Raw genomic sequence first — 25,580 nt, forward strand, 5'->3', positions numbered from 1 at the left:
GGACATTTACATCCCATACAGATGGTTCAAGAACTGTGTGTACGGGTAGCGCATACTCTACCCTATCTGAATTCGTGAGGGACCAAATTGCAGAAGTTATCGATCCCATGCTCTGAGCCAAAATTACAGAAACCTCTGAGTGCTCGTCATCAACTGGCTTGTGAACAACACCTACCATTCCCATCCTGCATAGTTACTGTTGGTGACACATGGTGTCTTTATGCTAACATAAGGAAAAGAAAAGAATGGTTGAGGCCAAACAACCCTGACACTCCCCATATCAAAAGATCGGGCATCCACAAGAGATAATGTTTCGCATCTGGTGGAAAAGAGACGATATGGTGTACACAAATTGATTGCCCGAGTTGCAACCATCACTGCTGACAATTATTGTCAACAACTCAGATGTTCTTCAAACGTAGTCCGAGAATGACGAATATAAAGACCGCGTGAAGTGATGCTACTCCACGGTAACGGCCTCCCCCATTCTGATAAACCGACAAAAAGCCGGAGCTCGGTTGGGAAGTCATTTCGCAACCATCTTATTCACCCGATTTAGCATCCTCAGATTTTCACCATTTCCGCTCTCTATCGAACAACATTCGAGAAACTTTCTTTCCGGATGAAAATGCGCTCCGAATTTAGTTCGACGGATTTTTCGCATCGCAGGCCGGTGTGGCCGAGCGGTTCTAGGTGCTTCAGTCTGGAACCGTGTGACCACTACGGTCGCATGTTCGAATCCTGCCTCAGGCATAGATGTGTGTGATGTCCTTAGCTTAGTTAGGTTTAAGCAGTTCTAAGTTCTAGGGGACTGATGACCTTAGAAGTTAAGTCCCATAGTGCTCAGAGCCATTTTAACTCTTTTTTTTTTCCTTGTTTGGAGTCAGTAACATTCAGCTTCATACTGAGGCAGAAATCGCAGGATATAGATCAGGCAGGGGCTGGATGGGTAACAAATGTCAGTTTATTTGCTAGGAATTCACCCACAAAAAGCGAGGCTCATTGTCTTGGTGCGGCAGCTAGCGTTTGTTCTCCCATCTATCAGGACACTTGTGTCCAGCATCTTCTCTCAGTCTTTAGAAAATATCAGGATAGAGCAATTCTGTGACGTGAGATGATATGGAAGAGATTCATTGTCAAGAACTCTACGGAAGGAAAAAAAAACTAGCTTTCAGTTAGTGTTGCCTCGAAGTTTATCAGATTTTTCGATCCGTGGAGAGGGTGGAGAGGTTGATCACTTAAAATGCGAAGATTGCAGCTTTCTTTTTTCAGGATCATAACCTTACATCTGTCGACATTTATGATCCTCGGTGTCATCGTCTCTATCGGTTTTTTGCAGTTCGTTGAATACATCAACCCGATCGTCTCTTTGATCGACGTTCAAAATATGAGCAATTAACTCCGCTGCAATTCATGTTCAACTCATCTATTAGAGTGTGTTGACATGCCTCGCGTGAAATTCTGGGTAGCACTTCATATGTAACGACGAAAGTCGTGAAAAGGAAATAATCGAGGCAACAAATAAGGGCAACAGTCACTCCTGCGGAGATCTGAGGTAGCCTGATGCGGCAGGCAGACGGTGCGAGGGTTTTTCTGTCGGATGAAACAAACAGAAAAATAGCGTCAGGGTATATGGCCAGCTCCGTCAACAAGCTTGCTCGGCACATAGTAATAGATCCCCTGTATGTGTACGCGTTAGGATTTAGATATCATTCCGAAGCATAAGTGAATATTCAACAATGAATAATGAAGCTTCTTTTTGTTTCATCAGTCGCCTACCTACTTTGATGTGATCCGCCAAGAATTCTTCTCCTTTTTCAGCCTCTTCATCTCAGAGTAGCACTTGCACTCTACGTCCTCCATTATTTCCGGGTGGTACTCCGATCCCTCTTTTCCCCTACAGTCCTTACTCTCTGCAGTTACCTCCAGTACAACGGAGGCTAATCAACTGTGTCTTAATGTAAGTCTTGTTATTCCATCCCTTCTTATAACTATTTGCCGTATGTCCCTTTGATCACCGATACCGTGGAGAACCTCCTCATTCGTTACCTTAACGAGCCCACCTAATTTTCTATATCCTTCTGTAGCATTACATTCCCGACCCTTCTACTCTTCTCTGGTCCGATTTTCCATCTGTTTGTGAGATCACACAATGCTGTGGTGCAAACGTACATTCTCAGAAATTTCTTGTTCAAACTAAGTCCTACATTTGATTCCAGTCGAATTATTTTGGCCAGGAATGCCCTCTTTTCCTGCGCTAGTCTGCATTTTATGTCTTCCTTGCTTCGTCCCTCGTAGGTTATTTTGTTTCGAAGGTGTCAAGATTCGTGATCCCCAATTTCGATGAGTTAAGTTTCCCGCTGTCCCTATTTCTGCTACTTCTCATTCCTTAAGTCTTTCTTCGATTTACTCTCAATGCACGTTTATATTCATTAGAATGTTCACTCCATTCGACAGCTTCAAGCAATTCTTCTTCACTTTTAGTGAGGATAGCAAAGTCATCAACGAATCTTATCTTTGATATCCTTCTACCTTGAATTTTAATACCACCCATAAACCTTTCTCTTATTTCCGTCATTGCTTATTCGATATATAGCTTGAACAGTAGGGGCGAAAAACTACATTCCTGTCTCACATTCTTTTCAATCCAATGACTTCATTCTTGATCATACAATCTTATTTTTCCTTTTAGGTTGTTGTACACTTTCCCTGCGGCTTACTCCTATTTTGTCTCGGAATTTCGAACGTCTGTCGTGTTTCACATTGCCGAACGCCTTTTACGGGTAGCCAAAAACTTGTTTCCATAATCGAAGACAACATCAGAACCGACTCTCAGGAGCCTTTGCCTTTCCCAAAGCCCAACTGATCGTCATTTAACACATCCTCAATTTTCTTTTCCGTTTTGCTGTATATTATTCTAATCAGCAACTTCGATGCTTGCGCTGTTAAGATGATTGTGCCATAATTGTCCCATTTGTCGAGTCTTGCTATCTTTGAACCTATGTGGGTGATGTATTTTCGAAAGTCAGATGGTATATCGTCAGTCTCTTATACTCTAAGCAACGGAATAGTCATTTTGTTGCCACATACTTTAATGATTTCTGAAATGGAATGCTGTCTATTCAGCCTGCCGCACTTGATCTGAAGTCTTCCATAGCTCTTTCAAATTCTGGCCCTAATAATGTATCCTCTATATCTTTCATATCGACTCCAATTTCTTCTTCTATTGCATCTTTAGATAAATTCTGTCCATCACAGAGGCCTTCAGGACCCTCTTTCCACCTGTCATCTCTCTCCTCTGCGTTTAACAGTGGAATTCCAATTGCACTCATAATGATACGACCCTAGTTTTCAATTTCACTGATTGGTGCATTGACTTTTCAGTATGCTGAGTGAGTCCCTCCAACGATAATTTCTTTTTCGATTTCTTCATTTTGCTTTGTCTTCCTTGCACTTCCGATTTATTTCATTCCTTAAAGGTTTATATTTCTCTATTCCTGTCTTTGGCTTACCATTCACCATTCAGATATACGGGAGGGAACTGCCAAGGGTAACCATGAGACAACTATGAATAACCAAAGAATGTTCCTTCTTTCGTCGATGAACTGATGTATTTCTTGTGTTACCCAAGATTTCATCGTACGTATCTTCCTTGAGCCTATGTTTGTCCGTTCAAAATCTGTGATTGCGCATTTTAGAGACGTTCTTTCTTCTTAAACTGTCTCAACGAGTACTCCTAACGCAGTACCCATATCCTCAACGAACTCCACACGCGTCTAATCATTTCTTAATATTCCAGTATCCCATTTCCTTCCACATTAATTCTTCTGATAATTCTCCAAGACTTCAGTCTATTCTTCACTATTACTAAATTGTGACCGGAGTCCACATCTTCTCCTGTATACACCTTACAATCTAATACCTGATTTCGAAATGTCTGTGAAATGACTGTCTGACCCTGACGTAAATTTTTTTTCTTTAATTTCATCTTGTATAAATGGAAGAATGGAACTGTGGCTGGTCGATGATCGATGACTCACAGAAAATAGATTTAGATTCCAACAGACGTAAATTTATGGAATAATTTTATTAAGCAGGTAGTTTCGGTGCCTTATTGGCACAATCTTCAGACCCCTAAACACGAAACGATATAAGCTACTCAGTCGTTTGTGCTTACTAAAGGAAGCATTATATGAAACTGGTTTTCTTAGATATTTTCACAATAGACGTGGAAATTTTGCTCATCCAACCACAACTGTCTCGTTATGCCATTTTCTTCTGCTGTGATATTACCGTATATTCGTTTGACAAGATATTACTATCTTCTGTCAGTTTCATTTCACTCATCCCCCACAATATTAAAACTGACCCTTTGCATTTGCCTTATCGGATTTTGTGGTTTCCCTACCATGGTCAAACTTCCGACATTCAACGTACGGACTGTTAATGTGTTATACATTCGATCGTTGTTCACCTTTGTCTCATGGTTACCCTTGGCAGTTCCCTCACGTAGATCTGAATAATGAACTAATCCCAAATCTTTCGTCATTCGGACAATTGTCGTTAGATGTGTGAAGTGTACGCGTCTGTTGAGAAGATATCTACGAAAACAAGTTTTGCACCTTTGTTCCTTTAGCAAGCACAAACGACTGGATGGCTTACCTCGTCTCGTGTATAGGGGACTTTTGACGATGTTATGAGGGACCGAAACTGGCACCGTAATAAAATTATTGCGTTAATATATGGCTATTGAATGCTTTATACTACTCACAGAATTTAGCTGGAACTTTCCTTTTCAAGTAAACTTCCTCCTCTTGCGATTTTCGAAGAGAGTACTCTCTATTGCCGCCTGAAATGTATTGCAAAACTAGATAAATGCTTCTTCTATTTCATTCCTATTGCAGAGCCATCTCCTCCTGTAATACTTTCTTCTATTCCTTCCTATACAATAGCTTTCCAATCCTCCATGATTATTACATTTTCATCGGGCATTACATTCTGAGTTACAAGTTCAATATCCGCTCGCGGCGTTGGTACATACACCTGAACTATCGGCGTTGTTTTGCTGTCGAATCTGATGAGAAATACCGCCGAGCTGTTCACAGCGACTCAGTCTCTGCCACGCTTTCCTGTTCGCAAACTAACCCCATTCTTGCTATGCCATTTTATTTTTCTGTTGATATAATCGTATATTTGTGTGACTCGAAGTCGTTACCTTCTTTCAATTTCACTTCACTGAGCCCATCCTCTATCATATCTAGGTTGAGCCTTTCAGATTTTCTGGCTTGCCTACTACTTTCGAACCTCTGACATTCCACCCATTGACTCGTAGTGTGTTAGCGTTTCGTTAGTTATTCAATCTGTTTCTCACGGTTACCGTTCCTTTGGCCGTTCCCTACCGTAGATCCGAATGGATGACTATTGCCGAATCTTTTGACGTTGATATTTTTTTCAATTACAGACTATATGTCCTCTGAACCCTAAGGGCAAGAGGTAATGCTGTAGCTCTGTTCACCCCTCCGCCATCTTTGACAAGATCATCGGTAGGACGAGGGTGACACCTTATACTGGGACTGTTCGGCCACCACTCCTGATGAATTTTTATTCAAAATTCAAGCAGTGACTGAGTTCGAACTCAGACACAGAACGTTTTGATTAGAATTCGGCAACGGAGCTCCTTTTTCCTATCTTTTTCTTTATAACTCTCCGTCAGCACTTGTGAGCGCATGTCACATGACCGTCCTCAAATTATATCAATGTAATCTTCCCTCTTTGTTTTTATTATAGTCGAGCGGTTCTAGGCGCTACAGTCTGGAGCCGCACGACCGCTACGATCCAAGGTTCGAATCCTGACTCCGGCATGGATGTGTGTGATGTCCTTAGATTAGTTAGGTTTAAGTTGTTCTAAGTTCTAGGGGACTGATGACCTCAGAAGTTAAGTCCCATAGTGCTGAGAGCCATTTGAACCACGTTTTATTATAGTTGGCGGCGAGTCCCCTGACCGAACACGCTGGGTTACCGTTCCGGCACTTCGAGAGCCCGGGCTGTAGCTAGAGGCTGATTTTCACTTCTCTCCAAAAGAAGTAAGTATGGCTTCGGCATGCACTTTGTTTCCGACGTTTCAGTTTTCAATGCATTTTCTGGTAACGACCACACTGTTGCGGTACACTGCGGACTGTGAATAAGTAATACTGCTGTAACTTTCAGAAGTGACTTCCTTATCGAAGGCACAGTGTTCAAATGCTTGTACAATTTCGTTTATAGACCTACGGCATAGGAAAGGTCTTTACGGCGTGGTATTTTCGTAAGCGAGGTTTGACATTTTGTGTTGTAAATTTCTATAAGTTTGCATACAACTCATATGGAAGGCATGTTATGACTTTATGGTTCTCCGCGGACGCTCTTCGTAGTATGGTTCCAAGCACAGATTGCAAAGACGCCGCACTCTATATCAAGCAAAATTAGTAGAGGCCACCTCGATGACAAATAGTCGTTATAACATATTTCGATTTGTATTAGCTTGTAGGATAGATAAAATTCTTTCCTGGCCTTGTTTTATTGAGTTCCGTGTTCTACAGAGAGTTTACTGTAAGTAGCGCTCCTTTATTAAAGTAAGAAGACCAAAAGGCCCACTTCAAATCAGGGAATGGCAGTAATGGGATGTGCTGCACCACTACAAATGCCACTAAAGTGATACACCAGTGTTTCTGTACCTTATGCAAATTTCAGTGTTATCAGTAATGAAAAAAATGTCATTGTTCTCCGACTCCGTGGTCAGTGTGTCTAGGCCTATTTCGATTTCCGCTACTGGCAGGGATTTTTCAATGATGCGAACACTGTAAGGCGCGCAGTCAGCTTCCTAATGCCAACTGGTATGCTTTTTAGATGAATAACACAGGATATAAGATCTAGAAAGCCGTCAACATCCTAGAGAGTGGTGTGTTGACACCATGTACCTCCGTACCGTATCCGAATGACGTCATTGAACACGACGTCCCGATCTGTCCATCTGGGCCATAAAACAGATCTCTAGATGCTACGCACGATTCTTCGACTGTCTCTAAGGAGTACATGTAAGACCACAGATGAAATAGTGGCGAGATGCAACGAACGGTCAGGAAAAGATTACTTGAAGTTGGCTGTACATCATGCAACCTTCTGTTGTCTGTGTGTAACGTTCCCTGGCAAACTCACACTATTAATAAACAAAAATTTAATTGTACCATATACGCTGCTATGAAGCAATTTGTATATACTGTAATTATTTAACAAAAAATATTATTTAATTTTGTGTAAAAGACATTCGTTATTATTGTAATATTTTCTGTAGTAATATTCTCGATGTATTTATGATTGTAATATTTCTATACTAATAATGTAATTGCGAAATGTGTCAATATCTGCGATAACAAAAATGTAAAATTCAGCCACAGAGGAAAATAATGTTGTAAGATTACAAAGAGATGTTAATGGTCAGCAGTAATATAAAAACAACCACGTAGTGTGTATTCTTTGTCGTCTCCCGGTAGAGCTGAAGGTGAGAGCAAGCTGTGACGTAGCATTTTATGAACGGGTAGACTTCTTCTGTAAGTTGAATTATTGTTGTGGTCTAAATACATTATAATTTATCAAAAGTGTGTATTATTAATGTAAATTAGCTTGCCCATGTCATCTATAATATTACTTTAAAGAATTTTCAGCGTTTTTAGCGGTGTTGCTGGGCTGTGCCGCGACTGAACGATTTGCAGCGGCGGCACATTTAAAAAATTGTTCCGCTAAGAAAAATTAACCAAACCCGTAAATCGGGAGCAGATAAAAATTAGCAGTGAATTAAGAAAATTTTTTTTCTTTTACAGCGATCCTGAGACTGACGGAGTTATTTACTAGTTTCGCATTTGTGCATTCATAGGCGGATAGTTAACGTTGGAATTTAACAATTTTGGTTCTTTCAAATAACTTAAATGTATAGTGAAGTGTGTTATATCGATGATAATTAAACGTCGGCTTGGCAATATTTAACCATTTTCTGCTAATAGAGACAGTCTTGTGTTCCATAGCTAACGCCGGGAAAGAATTCAGTAAATATTTAAAACAAAAACCCAGTGCATTTAGAAAATGTGTGCCGAGGCCGAGTTATATAAAGGATTTAATTCTCAACTAAATATTCTTAATCAGTTAATATGAATTCACATAATTTTAAACGTACTTAATTCTGTGTAAATGAATTTTTATTACCACACGTAAATAAGAGGTCCCACAACAAAGTTCGTACGTACAGAAGGAAAGAAAAATAAAATCAAAAATGTTATATTTTATTAAAAAAAAAGTAAATAATTAATTATTTTTTTTATTTCATTAAATGTGGTAAGATGTCAGCGGTAAACGAAGCAAGAAATTGGAAATCTCGACTCATAGTGAACTGCGACATTATATGCGAATCTGTTCAGCAATCATCCTCCCGGTATTTTTCATAGCCTTCAGATGTACTTCAACATGTCTGTAGTCGACGTGTTGAAAGGTCACAGGATGCAGCGATTCGAGAGATCCATACCTTTCCAACTCATAAGATCAAGGTGCACTGTGCTGTGCATAAGTCAACAGTACTAATCAGTAATTTTTAAAGGAAGGCGAACAATAGCCAGTATGTGGAACAGACGGTGAACATGTCACATCGTCCACGACCATGAAATAACCCAACAGGGTAATGCAAAACTCCACACTGCAGCTGACACCACAGTTCCCGTCGTGTTCACCACGTCCCCTCCCCCTTCACTCCTTCAACCCCCATCCCCATCCCCCCATTATGTCATTCACAGAACATTTCTGGAATACGATGGGAACTCGTATGCTTCAACACCAGCCTCAGACCATCAGTCGTCATGAAATGGCACGGAATGAAATTCGGGAGTGACAGTAAATACCTCAAGGGACGTTTGCAAGTTGTTTCCTTCCAAGTGTTTACTCATTTCCGAGAGGGTGGCACCTAATACTGACGACAATAGCGAACATCGGTTCCGAATGAAAAAGAAATCAATTTAAACTCCGCAGACTTTGATAAATACATGACTGGTGCTTCGTGGTGCAACATTTTCTCTCACTGTCAATGCACGAGGTGAGTGGTGGCGTTATCTGAGTCCGGCTCATGACTTCCGGCACCAGCTGGGAGAATATGGTGGTCATAATTTTTATCTAGTATGGTTCTCGCATTCGTTACGGTTCAGACAGTTAGGTGATTGAATATGAAACAAAAGGAGTCTGTGTGTCTCTTCTTCGCATCCGTTTTGTAGAGCCAGGGCGAAATTGCAAAACAGCAATGTAGCTGGACCACAGAAGTGAGCATGCAGATTCTCTCGGCTAAAATTACAAGCGTCTGGAGACCGGTTAGCACTCAGGTAGAAGCAGGGCGACATTGTATCAGCCATTTATTTCGAGCCCGACTTTTGTGCAAAACACTGTGCTCGTAAAGCGGTTGTCACGTACACTTCCATGACTAATTTTTCAAACGTCTCACTCCAGGAATATGTGACGTCTGGGCCTGTTTACACATCTCAGTTGACGAGAGTACTAGCACTCTAGCACGCAGTAGAAAAAGAGAGAGAGTTAGACAGAGAGATTGGCGAGAGGTAGCGGGGCTGGATGGGCAAAATCCATCTGGCAAATGAAACGTGGAGAATTCGCGCGACCTCCGCAGTGTGAGTCGCGGCGTTTTAATGGAATTCTTGTGTGGACGGCGGCGTCAAGTGGGCGCGAGCGCCGCGGGGACAGCCGCGCCTCTGCCGGACAGGGCCGTAATTAAAGCTTTGTGGATCCGCGTGCGCCGTCCGCCGGGAGCTGCGCTGCAGACGTCGAATGCGGAAGGGCGAGCGAGAGCGCCACGGAGCCAGAGGACGGGGACGTTTGAAGTCTCGCCGCGGCGCCTCTCGCCGTTTTGGCCAAGTGTGGAGAGCCATCGCGACCCGTGCCCCTCTGCTGCCGGTTCGCATTTCCTTTTACTCACATGACGCTGGGACGACTGCTGTTCCCTCTCGAGGAGTGAGTGACAGGTACGAATGGAATTTTTTGCCTGACAGTAGTTCGGTCAAAGGTGTACGTTGCTCCTCGTCGAATGAAATCTGCATTATTTTCAACTCCGAAGAGAAATGTAGAGTGGCGTGTAACGTACTCGCGTCTTGACACCGGTGATTGCTCTAAACAGGTATTTGGGACAAAATAATACGCAGAAGACAACTGAGGATCTGTTGGGCGATGTCAGCTTGGTTTTACCAAAGGTAAATGCACCATGGACAGAGTTCTGACGTTAAGCATCACAATGGAAGAAATATTTAGGAAAACTCAACACACGTTCACATAACTGTTCGGCATATGTTCTTCTGTTTAGAATGGCGCAATATGTTCGAAATTGTTGGGAAAATAGGTGTTAGCTGTAGGGAAAGGCCTGTAATACGTGGTACATACAAGAATGAAGTTTGAGAAATAAGAATGGAGAACCAAAAACGAGGTGAAAGGATTAAAAAGAGTGTAAGACCGAACGCGCCGTTTCACCCCTACTGTTCAATGTATACGTCGAAGAAGCAATGAAAGAATCAAACCTGTCACCACAGAAAGTTTCAGCAGCTCGATTACAATTCAGTGTGACAGCATTTCAATGACAAGGTTATCTGATCCCGAGTGAAGCTAAAGCTGAATTACAGGGCCTGCTGATTGGATAGAACAGTCTAACGAGAACGCTCTATAGATTCAGAATAAATTCAAGAAAGACCTGTATAACGATTAATTACAGAAGCGATGGAAAACTGCTGCCTAGGAATCAAATTAAAGCCTGGTGGGAAAAGCAAGGAACAAAGATGGCCCAGTCACATTAATGTGAGTGCCACCCATGTTCGATGTCAGAGTTCCGTAACTAGTCACAGTCGGCATCTGGCAGCAATAGTGGTGGATTGGTTGGTTGGTTGGTTGGTTTGGGGAAGGAGACCAGACAGCGAGGTCATCGGTCATATCGGATTAGGGAAGGATGGGGAAGGAAGTCGGCCGTGCCCTTTACAAGGAACCATCCCGGCATTTGCCTGGAGCGATTTAGGGAAATCACGGAAAACCTAAATCAGGATGGCCGGACGCGGGATTGAACCGCCGTCCTCCCGAATGCGAATAATGGTGGAGTGTATATGAACCGTTTCGGGGAGACGCTGAAAATAGCGCTGTAATTGTCGTTATGCGGTTCAAAATGGTTCAAATGGCTCTGAGCACTATGGGACTCAACTGCTGAGGTCATTAGTCCCCTAGAACTTAGAACTAGTTAAACCTAAGTAACCTAAGGACATCACAAACATCCATGCCCGAGGCAGGATTCGAACCTGCGACCGTAGCGGTCTTGCGGTTCCAGACTGCAGCGCCTTGAACCGCACGGCCCTTCGGCCAGCGTCGTTATGCGGAAACGGACCGATATAACTGAAGTTCAAAAGGGCATGATCGTTGGCTCTCGGGCCAAAGGTAGAAGCATTTCCGAAACGGGTAATTCTGTAAATTCTTCGAATGACGCCGTGATCAAAGTACACACTGCATGGTAAAATGGAGCTCTACAAACCGCCTGCAACTGACCGCCCATATGAACGAAGAAACAACCAACAGTATATCTCCCCAATGACCATTCGGTGACATTTGCTGTATATGGGCTTCTGCTACAGATGCCCCGTTCATGCACCCATGCTAACGCTCTTCCTCGGCGACAAATGCTGGAACTTGTACGCCAGTTCCGCAACTGAACGTCTATTAAATGGTGGTAGAGAACCTTTTCAGATCAGTAGCGTTTTATGCTTCACCGGACAGACGGCCATCTGAAAAAACCCTGCGACAATCCCTAGGTGGATCAAGGCCGCAGGAGGGAGCGTTATCGTCTGGGGAATGTTTTCGCAGCATTCCCTGGGTGATATCACCTTTCTGGATGGCCTGAATGAATGAAAAGAAATATGCATCTGCCCCTGAGGACCATTCCCACCCTTACACACAGTTTGTTTTTCCTTGGCACCACGGTATGTACCATTGGGACAATGCACCGTGTTACGCAGTTCGGAATGGGTACGTGCGCGGTGTGAAGAGCACCGAAATGAGTTTACCGTACTCCCCTGGCCAGAAAACCTAACGGATTCTAAGCCAATCGAGAATCTGCGGGGCCTTCTGGACCGGGTTGTTGGCGTGATGGATGCTCAACCGAGAAACCCAGCGCAAATGGCCACAGCATGGCTTCACTGCCTTGTCGGTACTGTCCAGAACCTCACCGACTCTATTGCTGCTCGTCTTGCAGAGGTCTACACCGCAAAAGAAGGAAGGAAGCTTTGGATTTAGCTTCCCGTCGATAACGAGTTCTGTAGAGACAGAGCACAAATTCGAATTGTGTCAAGGGTAGAGAAGATGTCGGCCGTGCCCTTGCAGAGGTACCATCCATGAACTTCCGGGGAGCGATTTAGGGAAATGCCGGAAAACGTAAATCTTGGTGGTTGGACGCGGGTTTCAACCATCGTCCTCCCGAATGCGAGTCAAATGTGCAATGACTAGCTCGGTCTGCGCTGCAAAAGATGGATCTTCTGGCTTTTACCAGGTGATCACGTTAATATGACTGGATAGTGTATGACAACTATACTGCAAAACAAAATGGGGCATTTTTATCCAAACAGGTCTACAAATATCAAACATAGGACTTAGTTTCAGAGAAAAATTTCTTACAATTTACGTTTCGAGTACAGCATTGTATTGAAGTAAATCACAGACTGCGGAAAAAACGTAAAAGAAGAGAATCGAAGCGTTTGAGGTGTGGTGTGCTATATTGAAAATTAAGAAATGAGAAACATCTTTCCATTATCAGCATGAGCCAGGATCATCTGGAAAACATTCGAAATGTACAGATCACAATGCTTCGGGAATAATTGCCGGCGATTTCCGAATCCTTAGAAGCCCTCATCTCTCATCTCTGTCCTCATGAAATGTGTGTCGGATATTTTCAATCGCACTGGTGTAGAGGGATTGAGGAGGGGAGTCCGGCAGCTCGATGTTCAGAAATGTAAAACTGAGAACGAAACAAAGCAAGCGGTAGCCTATTACTACACTAACAGCGCTTCACAACTGAAATCGGACAGCTCATACTAATACTTGGTTGCAAAAATTTGTAAGGAAATAAAATAAAACAATCACTTAGGCGCTGTCGTAGACACAGCAGCTGTCAGACTTCGGTTTATTGGTAGTGTACTGCGGAAATTCTATCAACGTATAGAAGAGATTGTTTGCAAAACAAACATGCGATTCATCATAGAACACATATCAAGTCTGTGGGATCCACCCCAGATAGCACTACCTGGAAGTACTGAAGAGATACAAAAAATAGTTTGTCTGACTTTCACGGAGTCTCACTGAGGAGCTGAAAACTCGGAATTGGGAGACACTTGAAGGCTGACGTACCATTCCGCGAGAGGCAGCTTCAAAGTTTCAGGAATAAGCCTTAAGTGAGAAATCTAAGTATACTACTGGCCATTAAATTTGTTACACCAAGAAGAAATGCAGATGACAAACGGGTATACATTAGAAAAATATATTATACTAGAACTGACATGTGATTATATTTGCACCCAATTTGGGACCATAGATAGTGAGACATCAGTACCCAGAACAACCACATCTGGCCGTAATAACGGCCTTGATACGCCTGGGCATCGAGTCAAACAGAGCTTGGATGGCGTGTACAGGTACAGATGCCCATGCAGCTTCAACACGATACCACAGTACATCAAGAGTAGTGACTGGCGTGTAGTGACGAGCCAGTTGCTCGGCCACCATTGACTAGACGTTTTCAATTGGTGAAAGATCTGGAGAATGTGCTGGCTAGGGCACAGTCGAACATTCTCTGTATCCAGAAAGGCCCGTACAGGACCTGCAATATGCGGTCGTGCATTATCCTGCTGAAATGTAGGGTTTCGCAGGGATCGACTGAAGGGTAGAGACGCGTGTCGTTACACATCTTAAATGTAACGTCTACTGGGCAAAGTGCCGTCAATGCGAACAAGAGGTGACCGAGACTTGTAACCAATCGCACCCCATACCATCCCGCCGGGTGATACGCCAGTATGGCGATGACGAATAGACGCTACCAATGTGCGTACACCGCGATGACGCCAAACACGGATGTGACCATCATGATGCTGTAAACAGAACCTGGATTCATCCGAAAAAATGACGTTTTGCCATTCGTGCACCCAGGTTCGTCGTTGAGTACACAATCCCAGGCGCTCCTGTCTGTGGTGCAGTGTCAAGCGTAACCGCAGCCATGGTCTCCGAGCTGATAGTCCATACTGCTGCAGACGTCGTCGAACTGTTCGTGCAGATAGTTGTTGTCTTGCAAACGTCCCCATATGTTGACACAGGGATTGAGACGTGGCTGCACCGTCCGCTACAGCCATGCAGATAAGATGCCTGTCATCAAGACTGCTTGTGATACGAGGCCGTTGGGATCCAGCACGGCGTTCCGTATTACCCTCCTGAAGCCACCGATTCAATATTCTGCTAACAGTCATTGGATCTCGACCAACGCGAGCATCAGTGTCGCGATACGATGAACCGCAGTCGCGATAGGCTACAATCCGACCTTTATCAAAGTCGGAAACGTGATGGTACGCATTTCTCCTCCTTACACGAGGCATCACAACAACGTTTCACCAGGCGACTTCACCGGTCAACTGCTGTTTGTGTATGAGAAATCAGTTCGAAACTTTCCTCATGTCAGCAAGTTGTAGGTGTCGCCACCGGCGCCAACCTTGTGTGAATGCTCTGAAAAACTAATCATTTGCATATCACAGCATCTTCTTCCTGCCGGATAAATTTCGCGTCTGTAGCACGTCAGCTTCGTGGTGTAGCAATTTTAATGGCCATTACTGTATATACCATAAACCCGTATGTATTGCTGCCGAAGGAAGCGCGAAGACAACATAACGCTAACTACAGTGCACGCAGATGCATTTGAGCGATATTTCACTCCGTGCTTGATAGATCGGAAGAAGCCCTAATAAATCTTAACAACGAAAATTACCCTACCGTTTCCTTGTGCCTCACAGTATACTGGGGAGTATAGATGTAGAACGACCGTCTTGGAAAGAAAAGGAATATTGTCACCTATGCCGTCTCGTAGGGCAGGTGAAGATTACAAGAACTGGCTCAGTGAACCGGTGGTTTTAGCACGAATCTGATGACGGCTGAGATATTGATGAATACAGTTAAAGGGATTGTGAGCAACTCGTATATATTGAATCTCTTTTTAATGAGGACCCATACTGTGAAAACGGCACGGAGAGCAAAGTGATGTAGTACAGCAAATGAGTAAGAAGTGACAGTAAAATGAAGATGAGAATCACTGACGTGCTTATAAGTTATACACATTATTATACAGCTGTGGAACGAAGTTGCACCATTATTCAGTGAATTATGCTATGTGACAGGAAGACAAGACAAGGATCTGAAAGTCAAGGTGTGGACATGGATTTAACGAGAAACAATGCAGACTAAATACAACCACATTAGAATAAATGAAAATGTGTTATAGGCAACAGAACAAAATGCTCATTGTAGGTGTGGTATAAAAGGTAGCCTAAAAATATGAAGCTTTGCCCTGTTTGAAAGAAGAAGATGAGGATCATTCAGGAGGTCATAAAGTAATACATAGTATCAGGGAGCTCTGGGTCGACGATGTACATCAGAGAGGCTTACGCATATTCGATGGGCGTTTTATAAAGCTTACTGAAAATGAATTAAAGGCAAAAGCAGCTATAGTTGACATAAACGTTTTCTGAGTATCGTACCGTGTCAAGTAAAAGTAAAACACTATACTGGAGAAACCAACATTCCGTCCACAGTTACAGTGGCCTTCTTATACGTCTATCGATCAGGAAACCCATAAAGCCACTGCAACAGTGTCTGAAACGTTGGTTTCTACAGAATAGATTTTTACTTCCTGACGCGGTGCTATACTCAGAAAACTTTTACGCCAACTGTCTCTGGCCACGGAAGCCTACACAATAATATAAGCATCACTCAGTGAATATGATTAACTGAAACGGTGTTGTTATCTTTGCTAGGTACCTGTTCTTCTTTCTTTGTGTCACGGTACCGGCGGGAAAAACAATGCAACATCGGTCACCTGAAGCAATACCAGAAAACATGGTAAGAAAAAGTTGTGAGGCGTATTCGGCGCTGTAGGGTGTGGGGAGTGGAAAAGTGATATTTATATCCAGCATGAATAACTGTTTGCAAGATAAAGGTGATATTTATTCCTTGATCCTCACCAGACTAAGGAAGACAAAGGAGGACATGGCCTCAGATATGTCCAATAAGTTAGCCTGAAGCAGCCCCTTGGTGATGAAATCCCAGGTAGCTCTAGTGTTAATAGTAAGGAAAACGTTTGCACTCGTAACAAAGAGGCTAACGAAACACATGACAAAAAACTAAAACAGCTCTCAATTACACTGGCCTCTACTCAAACAGCATTTTATCACAGCAGTCAGTTGTCATTCCGAAGAGTTGCCGATGATTCAGAGCTAGAATGAAAGGAACATAAGCTTGTTCTCCGGAATAGCACCAAAGTGGTCACCGAGACTAGCCGGCCGTGGTGGCCGTGCGGTTCTAGGCGCTGCAGTCCGGAACCGCGGGACTGCTCCGGTCGCAGGTTCGAATCCTGCTTCGGGCATGGATGTGTGTGATGTCCTTAGGTTAGTTAGGTTTAAGTAGTTCTAAGTTCTAGGGGACTGATGACCTAAGATGTTAAGTCCCATAGTGCTCAGAGCCATTTGAACCATTTTTGTCACCGAGACTGACAGCTTGTCACAGTGAAGAAAGGATGTATAGGGTTTAACAACCCATCTACAATAAGTTCTTAGAGACGAGGCACTACTGAGACAGTACTGTAGAGGGAAGTCGGCAGCATCCTTTATACAGGGAGCATTCTCGTTAAGCTATCTGGGAAACAAAGAAAATCCTACACCAGGAACATGGCTCATCACGAATACGAGATCACTGCCTCTGTGTCAGTTCACAAAGTGCTGGCCGACGGACGAATGTTACCATGTGTGATTCCTTTCACTCGTGAGCCGTTTCAAGAAATTCAAGGTTTAACTCAGGCCGATGGTTCTCAGACGAATTCCAGCCAGCGCGGAGTGGGGCAAGAGAGTTCCCCAAGTAGATACGATAAGAAATAGGTCATAAATAACATGAATTCTATGCAGTGCGTTATCAATAGGAAACTTTCACTCTGCGGTTGAAGGTATCTTCGTGAAAAGGCGTGTGGATTCAAGTTAAACACCGAGTGCGACATTTTTCCAGATCCTTTCCTTTCGTGGAATAAGTTCTTTCACCTACAGCCACGGAGAGAGGTCCATGTTCCTGAAATTAGAAGGAAAGTGGCAGTTGGCCATTAGGACAAAATCTAAACATAGTAGTACGTCGCAGTATTTGTTCAGCCTTGGGAACTGAAGCGACGGAATGCAGGTGTCACTAGATCTTGCCAATGAATGCAGTGTCTTGCAGTCACAGCTCAAGTTAGTCATGCAGCTTAGGTCTCATGATTAGGTCACCTGGGATTCATTCTCTGGTAGTAGAGCTAAATAAATACAAACAGTCTAATTTTATAAGTCTCTGCCATCTTTGGTGAATAACTGTGTATCTCTGATGGTACTACAGTAATCATCCAGGTAGGGTTCCACTGGTGGATGCGATTTAGAATTCATCTTCATTGATACTCTGCAAATCACATATAAGTGCCTGGCCGAGGGTTCATCGAATCACCTTCACAATAATTCTCTACTATCCCAATTTCGAACAGCGCGCGGAAAAATTGGACACCTATATCTTTCCGTGCGAGCTCTGATTTTCGCTATTTTATTATCATCATCGGTTTTTCCCGATGTAGGTCGACGTCAACAAAATATTTTCGCATTCGGGGGAGATATTTGGTGATTGAAATATCGTGAGAAGACTCCGCCGCAACGATAAAGATCTTTGTTTTAATGGTGTCCATCTCAAATGCCGTATCACGTCTGTGACACTATCTCCCTTATTTCGCGATAATACGAAACGTGCTGCTCTTCTTTGAACGTTCTCTATGTACACCGTTAAACCTACCTGGTTGGATCCAGCTCGCGCTGCAGTACTCCGAAAGAGGACGGACAAACGTAGTGTAAGTAGTCTCTTTAGTAGATCTGTTACATTTTATGAATTTCCAGTCAACAAAATGCAGTCTTTGATTTGCCTTTGCCACTAATTTTTCTCTGTGATCTTTCTATTTCAGATTGTAATTCATAGGTATTTAGTTGAATTTACGGCCTTTAGATTAGACTGATTTAGCATGTAACCGAAGATTCCTTTTAGCACTCATGAACGAAAAGTGTGAGGTCATCCACACATTGCTCATGTTCTGAAAGGATCTTCATAGCATCGACATCTCGAAGATTCTTGTTGTATGTTCTATTATGAAACGGACAGATACTATCTACCAAATGGATTATGCAATGATTTCATGCACCAGGGAGTTAGTGTTCAGGCATGCCCATCGGTTCGTTTCCTGTAATTTGGTTTAGTTTTCACATGAGCCTCATGTTTGTTGGGCCTTTATCGAGTCTGCCATGCAAAATTTTATCCAGAAAGACTGCACTAAACTTCTCGAGAGCCATGAAGGTTTCATTTCAATTATTCGTATGTTATACTAATTTTCTGCCAGCCTGTCACAGATGAAAAGGCCCTCGAGGATTAACGACGAGGTCTGGTGAGCTGGCCATCCTCGATGTAGTGTTAAGGCGATTTCTCAAATGAACCGAGGTAAAAACCGATTTTCTACCAACGTAGAGCCTCAAGCACTGTACACTAACCATTAGCAAACGTTAACACGTACGTTTTGTGGATTTGATAATGCGTCACATTGAAAAAGCAATCACCAACGCTTCGGTCACGAGTACACTGGCCTTCTTTGATCCTATTGGTGTATTTTGTTGTCCAGAGTCATCTATATTTTGTATGTGATATTGTACACTATGTGATCAAAAGTATCCGGACTGTGGTGTCGATAGTTACGATGCCACAAAGTAGGTGCACGCTCTCCACAGTCGGCTCTACGAGAGAAGACTGACTACGCCGACCACAGCGCCCTCTGTCCGACGCTGTGGAGCTCAGCGAGTGGCGTCTTGATTTCTGCACCCAATTTCATCAAGAGCAGACGGCCTGGAAATATCGCTTCTACTACCGAGTGGGCTAGCTTGCTACTGATACTTTGTATTAGTAATGTTCAGTTAAAGTTTGGACAGCAACGAGTATTTGTTAGCTTTGAGATTATAGAGAACAGTCATCCTAACTTCACAGGATTAGACATTGACAAGGCTTCACACCTACGTGCTCATCCTAGCCAAAGTTACGTATGCATTTGGTATTTACTTGTGTTTTTGACTCTATTAAAAGTGTTAAAGTTACACGCAGTACCGAAGTGCTTCACTTCTCCTGCACCTACTCGCTTCCTTCACTCTCGGCCTATATTACAGAAGCAATTCACAGGAGCAGACCCACGCACCGCCTACCCAGGCGGGATACAAAACGGACACTTGGCTGAAATTGACTTACAAGTTCGTGGCGCGCTCCATCGGTAATCCTGGAATTCAATATAGTGTTGGTCCACCCTTAGCCTTGATGATAGCTTCCACTCTCGCAGGCATACTTTCAGTCAGGTGCCGGAAGGTTTCTTCCGGAATGGCAGCCTATTCTTCACAGAGTGTTGCACTCAGGAGAGGTATCGATTTCGGTCGGTGAGACCTGGTAACAAGTCGGCGTTCCAAAACATCCCAAAGGTGTTCTATAGGATTCGGGTCAGGACTCTGTGCAGGCCAGTCCATTACCACTCAGCCACAGGCCGTGCATTATGAACAGGTGCTCGATCGTGTTGAAAGATGCAATCGCCATCCCCGAATTGCTCTTCAACAGTGGGAAGCAAGAAGGTGCTTAAATTATCAATGTAGGACTGTTCTGCGATAGGGTCACGCAAAACAACAAGTGGAGCAAGCTCTCTCCATGAAAAACACGACCACACGATAACACCACCACCAACGAATTTTACTGTTGGCTGGCAGATGACGTTCACTGAGTATTCGCCATACCCATACCCTGCCTTCCGATCGCCACATTCTGTACTGTGACTCGTCGCTCCACATAACGTTTTTCCACTGTTCAATCGTCCAATGTTTACCCTCCTTACGACAAGCGAAGTGTCGTTGCGTTTCTGGCAGCACGGGTGGTAGGGACAGAGCATCGAGTGACATTATACTGAGTGCACTATCCAAAAATTACCTCGAGCAATTAAACAGAGAACCGACTCGTGGAGGTAATATCTTGGACCTACTGATAACAAACAGACCCGAACTTTTCGACTCTGTATGTACAGAACAGGGAATCGGTGATCATAAGGCCGTTGCAGCATCCCTGAATATGGAAGTTAATAGGAATATAAAAAAAGGGAGGAAGGTTTATCTGTTTAGCAAGAGTAATAGAAGGCAGATTTCAGACTACCTAACAGATCAAAACGAAAATTTCTGTTCCGACACTGACAATGTTGAGTGTTTATGGAAAAAGTTCAAGGCAATCGTAAAATGCGTTTTAGACAGGTACGTGCCGAGTAAAACTGTGAGGGACGGGAAAAACCCACCGTGGTACAACAACAAAGTTAGGAAACTACTGCGAAAGCAAAGAGAGCTCCACTCCAAGTTTAAACGCAGCCAAAACCTCTCAGACAAACAGAAGCTAAACGATGTCAAAGTTAGCGTAAGGAGGGCTATGCGTGAAGCGTTCATTGAATTCGAAAGTGAAATTCTATGTACCAGCTTGACAGAAAATGCTAGAAAGTTCTGGTCTTACGTTAAATCAGTAAGTGGCTCGAAACAGCATATCCAGACACTACGGGATGATGATGGCATTGAAACAGAGGATGACACGCGTAAAGCTGAAATACTAAACACCTTCTTCCAAAGCTGTTTCACAGAGGAAGACCGCACTGCAGTTCCTTCTCTAAATCCTCGCACAAACGAAAAAATGGCTGACATCGAAATAAGTGTCCAAGGAATAGAAAAGCAACTGGAATCACTCAATAGAGGAAAGTCCACTGGACCTGACGGGATACCAATTCGATTCTACACAGAGTACGCGAAAGAACTTGCCCCCCTTCTAACAGCCGTGTACCGCAAGTCTCTAGAGGAACGGAGGGTTCCAAATGATTGGAAAAGAGCACAGATAGTCCCAGTCTTTAAGAAGGGTCGTCGAGCAGATGCGCAAAACTATAGACCTATATCTCTTACGTCGATCTCTTGTAGAATTTTAGAACATGTTTTTTGCTCGCGTATCATGTCATTTCTGGAAACCCAGAATCTACTTTGTAGAATCAACATGGATTCCGAAAACAGCGATCGTGTGAGACCCAACTCGCCTTATTTGTTCATGAGACCCAGAAAATATTAGATACAGGCTCCCAGGTAGATGCTATTTTTCTTGACTTCCGGAAGGCGTTCGATACAGTTCCGCATTGTCGCCTGATAAACAAAGTAAGAGCCTACGGAATATCAGACCAGCTGTGTGGCTGGATTGAAGAGTTTTTAGCAAACAGAACACAGCATGTTGTCATCAATGGAGAGACGTCTACAGACGTTCAAGTAACCTCTGGCGTGCCACAGGGGAGTGTTATGGGACCATTGCTTTTCACAATATATATAAATGACTTAGTAGATAGTGTCGGAAGTTCCATGCGGCTTTTCGCGGATGATGCTGTAGTATACAGAGAAGTTGCAGCATTTGAAAATTGTAGCGAAATGCAGGAAGATCTGCAGCGGACAGGCACTTGGTGCAGGGAGTGGCAACTGACCCTTAACATAGACAAATGTAATGTATTGCGAATACATAGAAAGAAGGATCCTTTATTGTATGATTATATGATAGCGGAACAAACACTGGTAGCAGTTACTTCTGTAAAATATCTGGGAGTACACGTGCGGAACGATTTGAAGTGGAATGATCATATAAAATTAATTGTTGGTAAGGCGGGTACCAGGTTGAGATTCATTGGGAGAGTGCTTAGAAAATGTAGTCCATCAACAAAGGAGGTGGCTTACAAAACACTCGTTCGACCTATACTTGAGTATTGCTCATCAGTGTGGGATCCGTACCAGATCGGTCTGACGGAGGAGATAGAGAAGATCCAAAGAAGAGCGGCGCGTTTCGTCACAGGGTTATTTGGTAACCGTGATAGCGTTACGGAGATGTTTAATAAACTCAAGTGGCAGACTCTGCAAGAGAGGCGCTCTGCATCGCGGTGTAGCTTGCTCGCCAGGTTTCGAGAGGGTGCGTTTCTGGATGAGGTATCGAATATATTGCTTCCCCCTACTTATACCTCCCGAGGAGATCACGAATGTAAAATTAGAGAGATTAGAGCGCGCACGGAGGCTTTCAGACAGTCGTTCTTCCCGCGAACCATACGCGACTGGAACAGGAAAGGGAGGTAATGACAGTGGCACGTAAAGTGCCCTCCGCCACACACCGTTGGGTGGCTTGTGGAGTATCAATGTAGATGTAGATGTAGATGTACTGCACTTCAGTAGGTTTTGTACAATAATGCCAGTAGCAAAATGACTGAGTGGACGTTGTGCCCTATTTTACACCACATTTTAAATGTATGTGACGATGCTGTGTTGATTGTATTTATATGTTTTGACGATGCCATTACGGCTCTATCACATTAGGACATGGTGTAGAACTAGTACGCTTTATCTTATTTTATCTGTACATTTCCCAGTTAGTATGGTAGTATATTGTGATATGAATTGCTGTATTGTGCTGAAAGATAGACTGCCCACTAGGTGTATATTATTTTTATATTGTAGATCTGAAGATGGTCAATACTGATTGAAACCGGTCATGGTCAAAGGAATTTATATTGTGATCAAAGACCGGAATAAAAAAAAATATTTGAGCAGTAATATCGACTCTACGCTAGCGAATAATGCAGCAATGCCATGCATAACAAAATGGACCGTCCAAGACATTATAATTAGTACTGACCTAAATGTCATAACATACACATTAACACACACTGAGAATAAAACTAACAAAACATGCAACAGACAATTATTGCTCCACAAAGCGGACTGCAACAAATAAACGGAAATTATCCAAGAGAACTATCAAAAACCATCAATGAAGGTAAGATTACACAGAATATAAACTAACACAGACACCATAGAGATAACCATTTGGAACTTTACGTAGGTGATTGTAACCAAGTAAGTCCAATACAGCCATTAGATACACCTTGCGCAGACAACATCATGTGCTTACAAGAACCTTATAACAGAAATGGCCAACTAATGTGTCTACAGAAAAATGCTACCATAATAACACAACACATACATAATGCGTGTGCACAATACACATCAGTACCGACGACAAAGAAGCCAAAACGCTCACCAGTAGCATGGACCAACGAACTCACTACACTCAAACAAGATGCCAGACTCAAACAAAAATTATATCAAAAGGCGGTACTAGGTAGAGACAGACGCATAAGACTTTAAGCGTATAGGGATGCACAAGACTTATACAGACAGGACCTATACATAAGCTTAAACAACAATGACGACGATTTGTAACAACACGAGCAGAACAAGATATCTGGGGCGAACCATACACGCTACTGACAGAGAACACAAAAACACCACTAGTTCTGCGGCATGATGACGAGGGGTGGAGGAATACAATCGAGTTTCTGCTGTATAAATTGCTCCCTGACGATGTCATCGGCACAGATATCACACAGTAATAGACCTACACATACCACGTAACACTGATACTGTCACCTGTCTTTTTGCGCAACAATAGGTTGCGCTCCCAATCTCAGAGCTCAAAAAAGAAAAAAAGAACCTGGGTCAGAAGGGTCCCCAGAACCCATTGTTTTCTTCTGCGTGCAACACTCTAACAATAAAAATACAGTACACTTAGACTACACGAAAAACAGACATACATATATACACAGTAATAAAGAGATGAAGAAGAATGATCACAAGTAAATGCGTTAACAAACAGTATTTCAAAAACCACCCATGAAGAGTAGTACTTGCGGACATGACGTAACAGAGAAGCCTATATGCAACGTACCAACGATCTACAGAGGGTGAACGACGACCTCCAGCGTGACAGTGAAAACAATGACAGTGAAGAGGAACAGAAGGAGGAGGAAGATAAGATGTAACAGTAAATGAGACACCTAGACTTATGAATCAGAAATTACACGCCAAAATTCTCTGACAAATTGAACATATCAATCAAATAATGGTTAAGAATAGCAAATACTAAAGTAAATGTATTGTAAGGAGCTAGAATTATGAGCCGTCATTTCCCTCACCATTCTGATAACCTGATCTTCATCCGTATGACTTGTAGTCGTCGATTATCCGAGAGATGTTGTTTACAGTGCTCTAATTACGAACTGAAGGCAGGCATTGCGTGACGAATTCTGAACGTGATTTCCGGGATATCCCATCTCTTGTGGAAAATGCGCTTTTAGTTTGAACTTATTGCAGAAAACGGTGGACTCCATACTGAACATGTCTTGCGCCAGTTTCACGACATTTAGAAAGCTTTGCTCTCTATGCGATTTTTGGCACCAGTTAAAAACCGGTGTCATTTTTTATGTGGTTTTTGGCCTCAGGTTAATTAAAAACCGATTTTTTCCATCCGATGTGGTATAAATTCGTCATGGTTGATGGTATTACCTAACTAACATTGACACAACTGTTTATTGCTGAACTTCTGCTTTCATGCAATCTGAACACTACGGATGGCGTAGTGGGCAACTCAAACCATGGCTATCGCATTTCCATTCATCTGTCATTTGTAGCCAACCCCATTTGCATTAAGACTCTTACAGCACCATCTGTTGGTAAGAGTCTCGTTGTGTGTGTGTGTGTGTGTGTTCTATACTGTTCAATTTTGACGTCTTCTGAGCAGAGGTTCTCTTTCTACAGCGTTTCAAAATTGGAACGTTAGTTATGGTCACCAATTTCCTACTAAATAAATTTGGAACAGCCGACTTCAGTTTCCGTAGTACTGAATGCGGAACAATCTTAGGCGTTTTCAATGTAGTAAACATACTGTCTTGGTCACACTAGATAGCAGTATTTAACATCTTAGTCATGCTGACATGAAGTAACAAGAAAATGCCGTAGGTCCAAGTACTCAACGCAGACATAGTTATACAGAGGCTTTAGCTTAATCAAACCGCCAGGATGGCGCCGAAAAGGATTAGTTACCAATCCCTTTTAATGTTGGAAATCCGAGTAGTTGTAGGCCTATTCCCAGCACATGACTTACATTAATGAAAGATTTCTTGGGTAAAGAGCGAGAAAGCAACGTTTTGCTTACGTTTCCCGATCCCGGTGGGTTCTCTTCTAGCATTTCAGAAGATATTTAATTTGTGTCTTTGTAAAGACTGTTTGGAGAGACTGGTCTACTTAGACATTTGTTACGCACTGCATCGA

The 25,580-nt window shown here is 43.0% G+C and overlaps 1 protein-coding gene across 1 annotated transcript in view; it reads right to left on the reverse strand.

Annotated features, from left to right (window-relative positions):
• The window catches only part of LOC126411812 (acid sphingomyelinase-like phosphodiesterase 3a), a 1,193,501-nt gene that overhangs the window by 50,374 nt on the left and 1,117,547 nt on the right, over positions 1-25,580 (reverse strand). The gene's annotated exons all lie outside the window — the stretch shown is intronic.

Source organism: Schistocerca serialis, chromosome 1 (assembly GCF_023864345.2).
Source record: "Schistocerca serialis cubense isolate TAMUIC-IGC-003099 chromosome 1, iqSchSeri2.2, whole genome shotgun sequence".
NCBI classification, from domain to species: Eukaryota; Metazoa; Arthropoda; class Insecta; order Orthoptera; family Acrididae; genus Schistocerca; species Schistocerca serialis.